The sequence below is a fragment of the Felis catus genome, chromosome X (assembly GCF_018350175.1).
Source record: "Felis catus isolate Fca126 chromosome X, F.catus_Fca126_mat1.0, whole genome shotgun sequence".
In the NCBI taxonomy this organism is placed as follows: Eukaryota; Metazoa; Chordata; class Mammalia; order Carnivora; family Felidae; genus Felis; species Felis catus.
In genome coordinates this window covers 82,535,189-82,548,526 of record NC_058386.1, presented here as the reverse complement: position 1 = coordinate 82,548,526, position 13,338 = coordinate 82,535,189, and the positions used below count along the sequence as shown (strand labels likewise).

At 36.8% G+C, this 13,338-nt stretch overlaps 1 long non-coding RNA gene across 2 annotated transcripts in view; it reads left to right on the top strand.

Annotated features, from left to right (window-relative positions):
• The first annotated feature begins 285 nt into the window (after positions 1–285).
• Positions 286–13,338, top strand: part of LOC111558725 — a 75,976-nt gene continuing 62,923 nt past the window's right edge. The window contains exon 1 of one of the 2 annotated variants that reach the window (XR_006593154.1): positions 286–610. This is a non-coding gene — a long non-coding RNA (uncharacterized LOC111558725). The remainder of the gene's footprint in view (positions 611–13,338) is intronic. The other variant, XR_002739848.2, reaches the window with a different exon arrangement.

Below are 13,338 nucleotides of genomic sequence, written 5' to 3'. Positions count from 1 at the left end.
GACTCTGTTATCAGTCACATCCATCACCCCCAGCTCCTGGGAGCCACTGAACTGATTCTGATTCTATAGTTTTTCCTTTTTCAGAATGTCATAAACTGTGATCATATTATATGTAGCTTTTTTTTTTTTTACTAAATTTTAATTTATTTTTGAGAGACAGAGAGCACTAGTGGGGAGGGGGAGAGAGAGGGAGAAAGAGGATCCCAAGCAGGCTCCAAGCTGTCAGCATGGAGCCCGTTGCGGAGCTTGAACCCACAAACCATGAGATCATAACCTGAGCTGAAACCAAGAGTTGTACCTTAACTGACTGAACCACCCAGGTGCCCCCTATATGCAGCCTTTAAGATCTGATTTTATTCACTAACATAATGCTTCAAATTTATTCATAAAACAAGAGTTTGTTTCTTTTCATTGCTTAGTAGTATTCCATTTAATGGATGTGCCAAGGTTTATTTATATATTCACTTGTTGAAGGACATCTGGATTGTTTTCAGATTTTGGTGATTATGAATAATACTATAATGAACATTTTGTGTACAGGTTTTTGTGTGAATACACACTTGAAATTCACTTGGACAAATACATACAACTGAGATTCCTGGGTCATATGGTAAGTGTATGTATGATTAACTTTATATTAAACTGTGGATATGTTATCCAAAGTAGCTGTATCATTTACATTTCTACAAGCAATGCATGGAAATTCCTCTTGTTACAAATCTTCACAAGTATTTGCAATTGTGGAGTTTTTCAATTTTATCCATTCTAATAGGTGTACACCAGTATTTCATTGTGGTTTTAACATGCATTTCTCTAATGACTAACAATATCAAACATATTTTCATATGTGCTTAGGTACCATTTGGATATATTCAGATATTTTGACAATTTCTTAATTGAGTTTTTTTTCTTTTGGTGTGTTTTAACAGTTTTTAAAAATATTCAGGAAATGTGTTTTATAAAATATTTTCTCCTAGTGTGGCTGTCTTTTTACTCTTTTAACAGGCCTTTTATATAGCAAAAGATTTTCATTTTGTTTAAGTTCCATTTATCATTTTTTTTCTTTTACGGATGTCATACATAAAAACTTTTCTTTTGTTGTCACACCTTAAAACTCGTTGCCAAAGTCAACATCACACAAATATCTCCTATGTTTTCTTCCAGAATTTATATTTTTTGCTTTACATTTACATTTAATGCATTGACATATCTGTTTCATTTTGAGTTAATTTTTCTATAAGTTCTGAGGTATGTGTTGCAGTTCATATTTTTGGTTATGCATTTCTAGTTGTTTTTGTTTTATTTCTTCTTTTCCAATATCTGATTCTTGGGGTTTCCTACATAGAAAATAATGTCATCCACAAGAAGGAAACTTTACTTTGTTTATTTGTTAAAGTATAGTTGACACAGTGCTACACGGTATAATTTTATTTTTACATTCCAAACTATATGCTTTTCATTCCTTTTGTTGTTGTTGTTGTTGTTGTTTTGTTGCACTTGATAAGACTTTCATTATGATGTCAAAGGTGACTGCTGAGAGTGGATATGCTTGCCTTGCTCCCAGACTTGAGAGAAAATATTCAGCCCTCACCACTACATATGTTACCTGGATGTTTTTGTAGAAGCCCTTTATCAGGTTGTGGAAGTTAACTTCTATTTATACTTAATTGAAAGTTTTTATCATTAATAGATGTTGTATTTTGTCAAAAGATTTCTCTGCATCTATGGCTATGCTCATAGAGTTTTTCTTCTTTAGATTCTTAATGTGGTGGACTGATTTATTTTCAAATATTGAATTAGCCTTTCGTTCTTGGAATAAATCCCACTTGGGGAGAGAGTGGGAGTGAGAGAGAGAAAGAGTGAGAAAGAGAGAGAGATTTAATCTGGTAATATGAGGGATACTACTCTTAGTTTTCTTTATTTGTACTATATTTCTCTGGTTTGGTTGTTGTAAAATGAGTTGGAACAGATTTCTTCCTCTTCTGTATTAGTTTTCTATTGCTGCCATAAAACATTACCACAAACTTAGTATATTACTTTAAATATAAAGGTTTTATATTATTTCACAATTATCTAGGTCAGAAGTCCGACATAGGTCTCATTTGCAAAAAATAATGATGTTGGCAGAGCTGTATTCCTTTCTGGAGGCTCTAGGGAAACATCTCTTTCTTTGCTCTAAAGAATTAAATTATTTTTATGCTTTCTATTGCTTTGCTCATAATTTCAGGTTTAATTAGTTTTTTTTAAGTTTATTTATTTATTTTGAGAGAGAGAGAGAGAGTGCACGAGCAGGTGGGGGCAGAGAGAAGGAGAGACAGAATCCCAAGCAGGCTTCATGCCCTCAGCACAGAGCGCCATGCGGGGCTTGAACTCATGAACTGTGAGATCATGACGTGAACTGAGATCAAGAGTCAGATGCGTAACCCAATGAGCCACCCAGGTGTCCATAATCACTCCCTTTAAAAGGAGAAAGATTTATATGGCTGTTAACAAGTTAAAGTCAGAGAAATTCAAAGCATGATAATGCTTGGATGCATTACCATTGCTGGCTTTGAAAATGGCATGGACCAAATGCAAGGATATCAGAGAAACCTCTAGCAGCTGAGAGCAATGCCCTGTCAAAAGTCAGCAAGGAAAAGTAAACAAGGGTATGGGGACATTAATCCTACCACTTCAAGAGATTGAATTCTCCCAACCACCTGAATAAAGTTTGAAGGGGATTCTTCCCCCTGACCCTCCAGATAAGAGGCTAGAACAATCAACACCTTCATTTTAACCTCATGAGATCCTAAACAGGAAACTAGCCAAGTCCTCCCAGACTATTGAGCTATAGAACTGAGAGTTAATAAAGAGATGTTGTTTTAAGCTGCTGAATTCACTACTACCATCTAAACTCAGGCCCCAATAATTTTTTTGCCAGTTATTCAACAATATCTTTTACACTTGATCTTAGCCAAAAGGCTGAGAAGCGATCATCAATATCTTTTATAGCAAAATGACATTCTAGTTCAGAATCACCTGTTACATTTTGCTTTCAGATCTCTTTATCTCCTTCAGTATAGAATATACCCTCCATTTTTTTCTTGACTTTCATGAATCTGTAAGTTCATGAAGCTACAAGTCCAGTTATTTTCTACAGTGTCCTTCAATTTGATTTTGCCTGATCATTCTTCTAGAATGGATTCATATGTTATGCATCTTTGGCAGGAATATCACAGAAGCATTGCTTTGGTGTGCTGTTTATCCTATCAGGTGACACAATTTCAATTTGTTCCATTATTTACAATGTCTTCTTTGACCATTTGTTTAAGGTGGTGACTTCCAGATCATTCCAGTGTCTTTTCCCTTTGTAATTATTAAATATTTTATGGGTAGGTATTTTGAAACTATCTAAATGTTTATTTTTATATTTATTTATTTAGATACTGAATCATATTTTTTTTGATCCAATGGATTACACTATCTTCTATCATTATTTAATTTGATACTCATATTGTCCTTTATTTGATTTGTAGGAGCCTGTTAATACCGGCTTATATGTCCTTTTGGTATGCCATCATTTTTTTGCCACTTTGCTTTCTGGCATTGCAATATGTTCCAGGCTCATTATGTTCTTTACCTACCACAACCATGTAATCAGCCATTTCTCCAAGGAGTTCTTATTCTTTTTATTCAATAATAGTATTTAAAAGACATGATATGGACACTAGGTCTGTTTCTATTGGCATACTGGGCCCCTGGGCTCTCTCAGTGGAAAGAATTAGGCAATGTTTGTATATACATGTACACACACAGACATAGGTACTCACACTTATATGCATTTACACACTTACATGTATATTTCTATATTTCTATATCTTTATCAATTGAGAGCCATATAGGTATCCTCTTCAGATTACTAGCAGGCTTCTGCATGGACATGTTTCTCACCCTGCTCAGATCTGAAATCCTGCTCAAGTCTGCCACATATTGCCTCCACATGGACACTCTCTTCAACCAAATAAAAAGAATCCAATGCTCCTCACCTGGATAGTTTCCTACCTAGGAAGCTCTCTTTACAGTCTTAGGCACTAAATCTTTACAATGAGTCTCTCTCCAAGGTTGCCCAGGTTGGATGTCTTCTTCACCCTGCTCAGGCCAATATAACTCTGTTCTCTGGCAAAAACACCTATCTTCCTTTTCCCTATCTAATGGTGTTAGAACTGAATTGTCCAGGAAGAGAAGGGAAGGGCTGAGGAAAAGGAAAACAAATATATATTTTTGTTAAATAAAGTCATCAAACTTTTATTCATCATAATAAATGTACTCTTTAAAACCCATCACCTATTTCAGCCATCCTTCCATCCAATTCTCCTCTAGTAACCATCAGTTTCTTCTCTATAGTTAAGAATCTGTTTCTTGGTTTCTCTCTCTCTCTCTCTCTCTCTCTCTCTCTCTCTTATTTGTTTTGTTTCCTAAATCCCACATATTAGTTAGATCATATGGTGTTTGTCTTTCTTTGACTGGCTTATTTTCCTTAGGATAATCCTCTCTAGCCATGCTGTTACAAATGGTAAGATTTTATCCTTTTTTAATTTTTTTTAATGTTTATTTATTCTTGAGAGAGAGAGACAGAAGAGTGTAAGCAGGGGAGGAGCAGAGAGAGATGGAGACACAGAATCTGAAGCAGGCTCCAGGCTCTGAGCTGAGAGCCCGACATGGAGCTTGAACCCACAAACCATGAGATCATGACCTAAGCTGAAGTCAGACGCCCAACCAACTGAGCCACCCAGGCACCCCAAGATTTTGTTCTTTTTTATGGCTGAAAATTATTCCATTCTCTCTATATAAACACCACTTCTTTATTCATTCATCAGTCAGTGCACACATGGGCTGCTTCCATAATTTGACTATTGTAAGTAACACTGCTATAAACAAACATAAAGGTGCATGTATCCTGTTGAATTAGTGTTTTTGTATTTTTTGGGTAAATACCCAGTAGTGTGATTACTGGGTCATAGAGTAGTTGTATTTTTAACTTTTTGAAGAAACTCCACACTGTTTTCCACAATGGTGGCACCATTTTGCATTCCCACCAACAGTATAAGAGGGTTCTTTTTTCTCCACATCCTCACCAACACTTCCTATTTCTTGTGGTTTTTTTTTTATTCTATTTTAGCCATTCCGACAAGTGTGAGGGGATATCTCATTGTAGTTTTGACTTGCATTTCCCTGATGATTATTGACGCTGAGGATCTTTTCATGTGTCCGTTGGCCATCTCTATGTCTTCTTTGTTCATGTCTTCTGCCCATTTTTCAATTGGGTTATTTTTTGGGGGGGTCTTGAGTTGTATCAATTCTTTATATATTTAGGATACTAACTCTTTAATGGGTATGTCATTTGAAAATATATCCTCTCATTCAGTAGGTTGCCTTTTTGTTTTGTTGATTTTTTCCTTCACTGCGTAGAAACTTTTTATATTGATGTAATCCCAAAAGTTCATTTTTGGTTTTGTTTCCCTTGCCTCAGCAGACCTACCTAGAAAAATGTTGCTATGGTTGATGTCATAGAAATTACTACCTGTGCTCTCTTCAAGGATTTTTGTGGTTTCAGGTCTCAATTGGTCTTTAATCCATTTTTTTAAAACTCTTTAATGTTTATTTATTTTTGAGAGAATAGAGTGTGAGTAGGGAGGGGAAGAGAGAGAGGGAGACACAGAATCTGAAGCAGGCTCCAGGCTCTGAGCTTTCATCACAGAGCCAGAAGCGGAGTTCGAACTCATGGACTATGGGATAATGACCTGAGCTGAAGTCGTATGCTTAACTGACTGAGCCACCCAGTTGCCTCAGTCTTTAATCCATTTTGAGTTTATTTTTGTGTATGGTAAAAGAAAGTGGCTTAGTTTCATTCTTGTATGTAGCTTTCCAATTTTTCCCAACACCATTGTTTGAAGAGACTGTATTTTTCTCATTGTATATTCATTCCTCCTTTGTCAAAGATTAATTGACCATATAATATTGGGTTTATTTCTATTTTTCTAATATTCTATTTGATTGATCTGTCTATTTTTATGCCAGTACCATACTGTTTTAATTACTACCATTTTCAATGATATAACTTGAAGTGTGGAATTGTGATGCCTCCAGCTTTGCTTTTCTTTTTCAAGGTTCCTTTGGCTATTTGGGATCTTTTGTGGTTTTATACAAATTTTAGGATTGTTTGTCCTAGTTCTGTGGAAAATGCTGTTGGCATTTTAATAGGGATTGAACTAAATGTGTAGATTACTTTGGGTAGTATATATATTTTAACAATACAGTAAAACCTTGGTTTGCAAGCATAATTCATTCCAGAAACATGTTTGTAATACAAAGCACTTGCATAACAAAGCGAATTTCCCTATAAGAAATATAATACACAGTAATAAAAAATACAAAATATAAAAAAATAACAAATTAACCTGCATTTACCTTTGAAAAGCTTTGTGGCTGATGTGAGGGGGACAAGACAGAGGAGGGTTATTGTGTATGATGAATTTCACTACCACTAATGTAATCACCGTTATCTATTGGCTCAATGGAATCTTTTTATTTTCATGCAACTTTAACAAGGAATCTATCCAATGACACTTCCTTTTGCCTCCTTTTTAGGATTTCATGGAAATGTAACATTACTATGACGATTACCCAAAATCCTGCAGCGAGAGAGAGAAAGAAAGAGAATAGTTGTGATCAGAACCAGTTGTGATCATGTGGTGTTTGGCATCACGTATTAGTCCTATTGCAAGACATCGCTCATTTATCAAATTACAATTTATTAGAAATGTTTGCTTGTCTTGCAGAACACTCACAGAACAAGTTACTTACAATCCAAGGTTTTGCTGTATTTTTTCTTCCAATCCATGAGCATAGAATGTCTTTCCATTTCTTTATGTGGTCTTGAATTTCTTTCATCAGTGTTTTGTAGTTTTCAGAGTAGAAGACTTTCACCTCTTTGGTTAAGTTTATTCATAGATGTTTTATTATTTTGGTGCAATTATAAATGAAATTGTTTTCTTAATCTCACTTTCCACTCCTTCATGGAAATGCAACAGATTTCTGTATACGAATACAACAGATTTCTGTAAATTAATTTTGTATGCTGCAAATTTACTGAATTCACTTATCAATTTTAGTAATTTTTTGGTGAAGCCTTTAGGATTTTCTATATTGAGTATCATGTCATCTGCAAATAGTAAAAGTTTTACTTCTCCTTTACCAATTTGGATGCCTTTTATTTCTTTTTTTTTATATGAAATTTATTGACAAATTGGTTTCCATACAACACCCAGTGCTCATCCCAAAAGGTGCCCTCCTCAATACCCATCACCCACCCTCTCCTCCCTCCCACCCCCCATCAACCCTCAGTTTGTTCTCAGATTTTACCAGTCTCTTATGCTTTGGCTCTCTCCCACTCTAACCTCTTTTTTCTTTTTTTTTTCCTTCCCCTCCCCCATGGGTTCCTGTTAAGTTTCTCAGGATCCACATAAGAGTGAAACCATATGGTATCTGTCTTTCTCTGTATGGCTTATTTCACTTAGCATCACACTCTCCAGTTCCATCCACGTTGCTACAAAAGGCCATATTTCATTTTTTCTCATTGCCATGTAGTATTCCATTGTGTATATAAACCACAATTTCTTTATCCATTCATCAGTTGATGGACATTTAGGCTCTTTCCAAATTTGGCTATTGTTGAGAGGGCTGCTATGAACATTGGGGTACAAGTGGCCCTATGCATCAGTACTCCTGTATCCCTTGGATAAATTCCTAGCAGTGCTATTGCTGGGTCATAGGGTAGGTCTATTTTTAATTTTCTGAGGAACCTCCACACTGCTTTCCAGAGCGGCTGCACCAATTTGCATTCCCACCAACAGTGCAAGAGGGTTCCCGTTTCTCCATATCCTCTCCAGCATCTAGAGTCTCCTGATTTGTTCATTTTGGCCACTCTGACTGGCGTGAGGTGATACCTGAGTGTGGTTTTGATTTGTATTTCCCTGATAAGGAGCGACGCTGAACATCTTTTCATGTGCCTGTTGGCCATCCAGATGTCTTCTTTAGAGAAGTGTCTATTCATGTTTTCTGCCCATTTCTTCACTGGGTTATTTGTTTTTCAGGTGTGGAGTTTGGTGAGCTCTTTATAGATTTTGGATACTAGCCCTTTGTCCGATATGTCATTTGCGAATATCTTTTCCCATTCCGTTGGTTGCCTTTTAGTTTTGTTGGTTGTTTCCTTTGCTGTGCAGAAGCTTTTTATCTTCATAAGGTCCCAGTAATTCACTTTTGCTTTTAATTCCCTTGCCTTTGGGGATGTGTCGAGTAAGAGATTGCTACGGCTGAGGTCAGAGAGGTCTTTTCCTGCTTTCTCCTCTAAGGTTTTGATGGTTTCCTGTCTCACATTTAGGTCCTTTATCCATTTTGAGTTTATTTTTGTGAATGGTGTGAGAAAGTGGTCTAGTTTCAACCTTCTGCCTGTTGCTGTCCAGTTCTCCCAGCACCATTTGTTAAAGAGGCTGTCTTTTTTCCATTGGATGTTTTTTCCTGCTTTGTCAAAGATTAGTTGGCCATACGTTTGTGGGTCTAGTTCTGGGGTTTCTATTCTGTTCCATTGGTCTATGTGTCTGTTTTTGTGCCAATACCATGCTGTCTTGATGATGACAGCTTTGTAGTAGAGGCTAAAGTCTGGGATTGTGATGCCTCCTGCTTTGGTCTTCTTCTTCAAAATTCCTTTGGCTATTCGGGGCCTTTTGTGGTTCCATATGAATTTTAGGATTGCTTGTTCTAGTTTTGAGAAGAATGCTGGTGGAATTTTGATTGGGATTGCATTGAATGTGTAGATAGCTTTGGGTAGTATTGACATTTTGACAATATTTATTCTTCCAATCCATGAGCAGGGAATATCTTTCCATTTCTTTAAATCTTCTTCAATTTCCTTCATAAGCTTTCTATAGTTTTCAGCATACAGATCCTTTACATCTTTGGTTAGATTTATTCCTAGGTATTTTCTGCTTCTTGATGCAATTGTGAATGGGATCAGTTTCTTTATTTGTCTTTATGTTGCTTCATTAGTAGTGTATAAGAATGCAACTGATTTCTGTACATTGATTTTGTATCCTGCAACTTTGCTGAATTTCTGTATCAGTTCTAGCAGACTTTTGGTGGAGTCTATCGGATTTTCCATGTATAATATCATGTCATCTGCAAAAAGCGAAAGCTTGACTTCATCTTTGCCAATTTTGATGCCTTTGATTTCCTTTTGTTGTCTGATTGCTGATGCTAGAACTTCCAGCACTATGTTAAACAGCAGCGGTGAGAGTGGGCATCCTTGTCGTGTTCCTGATCTCAGGGAAAAAGCTTTCAGTTTTTCCCCGTTGAGGATGATGTTAGCTGTGGGCTTTTCATAAATGGCTTTTATGATCTTTAAGTATGTTCCTTCTGTCCCGACTTTCTCAAGGGTTTTTATTAAGAAAGGGTGCTGGATTTTGTCAAAGGCCTTTTCTGCATCGATTGACAGGATCATATGGTTCTTCCCTTTTTTTTTTTTAATGTGATGTATCACGTTGATTGATTTGCAAATGTTGAACCAGCCCTGCATCCCAGGAACGAATCCCACTTGATCATGGTGAATAATTCTTTTTATATGCCGTTGAATTCGATTTGCTAGTATCTTATTGAGAATTTTTGCATCCATATTCATCAGGGATATTGGCCTGTAGTTCTCTTTTTTTACTGGGTCTCTGTCTGGTTTAGGAATCAAAGTAATACTGGCTTCATAGAATGAGTCTGGAAGTTTTCCTTCCCTTTCTATTTCTTGGAATAGCTTGAGAAGGATAGGTATTATCTCTGCTTTAAACGTCTGGTAGAACTCCCCTGGGAAGCCATCTGGTCCTGGACTCTTATTTGTTGGGAGATTTTTGATAACCGATTCAATTTCTTCGCTGGTTATGGGTCTGTTCAAGCTTTCTATTTCCTCCTGATTGAGTTTTGGAAGAGTGTGGGTGTTCAGGAATTTGTCCATTTCTTCCAGGTTGTCCAATTTGTTGGCATATAATTTTTCATAGTATTCCCTGATAATTGTTTGTATCTCTGAGGGATTGGTTGTAATAATTCCATTTTTATTCATGATTTTATCTATTTGGGTCATTTCCCTTTTCTTTTTGAGAAGCCTGGCTAGAGGTTTGTCAATTTTGTTTATTTTTTCAAAAAACCAACTCTTGGTTTCGTTGATCTGCTCTACAGTTTTTTTAGATTCTATATTGTTTATTTCTGCTCTGATCTTTATTATTTCTCTTCTTCTGCTGGGTTTAGGCTGCCTTTGCTGTTCTGCTTCTATTTCCTTTAGGTGTGCTGTTAGATTTTCTATTTGAGATTTTTCTTGTTTCTTGAGATAGGCCTGGATTGCAATGTATTTTCCTCCCAGGACTGCCTTCGCTGCATCCCAAAGCGTTTGGATTGTTGTATTTTCATTTTCGTTTGTTTCCATATATTTTTTAATTTCTTCTCTAATTGCCTGGTTGAGCCACTCATTCGTTAGTAGGGTGTTCTTTAACCTCCATGCCTTTGGAGGTTTTCCAGACTTTTTTCTGTGGTTGATTTCAAGCTTCATAGCATTGTGGTCTGAAAGTATGCATGGTATAATTTCAATTCTTGTAAACTTTTGAAGGGCTGTTTTGTGACCCAGTATATGATCTATCTTGGAGAATGTTCCATGTGCACTCGAGAAGAAAGTATATTCTGTTGCTTTGGGATGCAGAGTTCTATATATATCTGTCAAGTCCATCTGATCCAATGTCTCATTCAGGGCCCTTGTTTCTTTATTGACCATGTGTCTAGATGATCTGTCCATTCCTGTAAGTGGGGTGTTAAAGTCCCCTGCAATTACCACATTCTTATCAATAAGGTTGCTTATGTTTATGAGTAATTGTTTTATATATTTGGGGGCTCCGGTATTCGGCGCATAGACATTTATAATTGTTAGCTCTTTCTGATGGATAGACCCTGTAACTATTATATAATGTCCTTCTTCATCTCTTGTTACAGCCTTTACTTTAAAGTCTAGTTTGTCTGATATAAGTATGGCTACCCCAGCTTTCTTTTGGCTTCCAGTAGCATGATAAATAGTTCTCCATCCCCTCACTCTCAATCTAAAGGTGTCCTCAGGTCTAAAATGAGTCTCTTGTAGACAGCAAATAGATGGGTCTTGTTTTTTTATCCATTCTGATACCCTATGTCTTTTGGTTGGCGCATTTAATCCATTTACATTCAGTGTTATTATAGAAAAATACGGGTTTAGAGTCATTGTGATGTCTGTATGTTTTATGCTTGTAGTGATGTCTCTGGTACTTTGTCTCACAGGGTCCCCCTTAGGATCTCTTGTAGGGCTGGTTTAGTGGTGACAAATTCCTTCAGTTTTTGTTTGTTTGGGAAGACCTTTATCTCTCCTTCTATTCTAAATGACAGACTTGCTGGATAATGGATTCTCGGCTGCATATTTTTTCTGTCTAGCACCCTGAAAATCTCGTGCCAATTCTTTCTGGCCTGCCAAGTTTCAAAAGAGAGATCAGTCACGAGTCTTATAGGTCTCCCTTTATATGTGAGGGCACGTTTACCCCTTGCTGCTTTCAGAACTTTCTCTTTATCCTTGTGTTTTGCCAGTTTCACTATGATATGTCGTGCAGAAGATCGATTCAAGTTACGTCTGAAGGGAGTTCTCTGTGCCTCTTGGATTTCAATGCCTTTTTCCTTCCCCAGATCAGGGAAGTTCTCAGCTATTATTTCTTCAAGTACCCCTTCAGCACCTTTCCCTCTCTCTTCCTCCTCTGGGATACCAATTATGCGTATATTATTTCTTTTTAGTGTATCACTTAGTTCTCTAATTTTCCCCTCATACTCCTGGATTTTTTTCTCTCTCTTTTTCTCAGCTTCCTCTTTTTCCATAACTTTATCTTCTAGTTCACCTATTCTCTCCTCTGCCTCTTCAAGCCGAGCTGTGGTGGTTTCCATTTTGTTATGCATTTTGTTTAAAGCATTTTTCAGCTCCTCGTGACTGTTCCTTAGTCCCTTGATCTCTGTAGCAATAGATTCTCTGCTGTCCTGTATACTGTTTTCAAGCCCAGCGATTAATTTTATGACTATTATTCTAAATTCACTTTCTGTTATATTATTTAAATCCTTTTTGATCAGCGCCTTTTATTTCTTTATGTTGTCTGATTGCTTTGGTTAGGACTCTAGTACTGTATTGAATAAAAGTGCTAAGAGTGGACATAGTTGTCTTGTTACTGACCTTAGGGGAAAAGCTCTAAGTGTTTCCTCACTGAGTATGATGTTCACTGTGGGTTTTTCATATAAGGCCTTTATTATGTTGAGATATGTTCCCTCTAGACCTACTCTGTTGAGGGGTTTTATCACGAATGGATGTTGTACCTTGTTGAATGCTTTCTCTGAATTTATTGAAATGATCATGTGGTGTTTATCCTTTCTCTTATTGATGTGACATATCATGTTGATTGTTTCATGAATATTGAACCACCCTCTTAATTATTTTTTATTATTGAATTGTATGAATACATTACCAATCTAAAACTATAAAATATGTTGTGTTTAAGTTAAACTCAAATGTAAATGGAGCTTATGTGCTGTGAAATTGTTCAGGACACAGCACCTGATCACAAAACAAGCACTTTCTTCATAATAAGGTGGGGATATCTTCTGCCAATAATTCCATTAATATGACGTTAATGTTGTCTCTGACTACATGTAAGCAGAATAAGCAGAAGAGGAGTCAGTAAAACTTCTGCTCCCAACTTTGTGTGGGGAGAAAGAAGGTGTAGTTGTAAGCCAATAAACAAATAGCTTCTTCTGAGCGTCCAAGATTTCTGGAGATGCACAATTTAAACATTAACAGAAGTCACTTAGGCAGAGTGAGGGTGGACCCCTGCTGTTACCCTAGTGCCTAACTTCCTGAGAAAGTAGCCCCTGCCTTCCACACACATACTGGAAAGAGGAAGAAGACAGACTATTCATTGTTAAGGACCATAAGAGTGGTTGAGACTCCATGTGCCTCAATGCCCATCAATGACAAAGATGGGAGAGTTCACTTCCAAGTAGCATGGTCTCAGATGCTGTGTTGTCAGTGCTAGGCCTTGAGGAATGAGCAGTACAAGGATTTGGGAGGAAGAGGAGATCAAAGAAGGAAGGGGAAAAATTGAACTCTAATAGTAAGCCCACTTTCATTCCTTACTATGTCTTCCTTACCAAATTAGTTTATCTTCCCCTTTATGGGTGAGAGTATTCCTGCTTTGTTTGAAAACCTGTAACAGCCTG